A 351-nucleotide genomic window follows, 5' to 3' on the forward strand; every position below is an offset into this window, starting at 1 on the left:
CGCGCCCCCGGCAACAGGGGTGGCGGGCAGGTAAGCTGCGCGGGCGGAGCGCGCGGAGTGACCCCTGTCACGAGCCCCCGGCCACGGGGGTGGCGGGCAGGTAAGCTGCTTACCTGCTGCGCGTGACGCCGGCCGCGGCGAAGGCGGACGAGGCGGGGTGTCGGTGCGGTGGGCGCGGTGGTGACCCTGGACGTGCGTCGGGCCCTTCTCGCGGATCGCCTCAGCTACGGCTCCCGGTGGGGCCCTCTCGGGGGAAGGGGCCTCGGTCCCGGACCCCGGCGAGGCGTCCCTTCTCCGCTCCGTAAAAGTGTCCATCTCTATTTCTTTTTTTTCTTCTGTTGTGGCATATGC

Source organism: Nerophis lumbriciformis, linkage group LG11 (assembly GCF_033978685.3).
Source record: "Nerophis lumbriciformis linkage group LG11, RoL_Nlum_v2.1, whole genome shotgun sequence".
Classification (NCBI taxonomy): Eukaryota; Metazoa; Chordata; class Actinopteri; order Syngnathiformes; family Syngnathidae; genus Nerophis; species Nerophis lumbriciformis.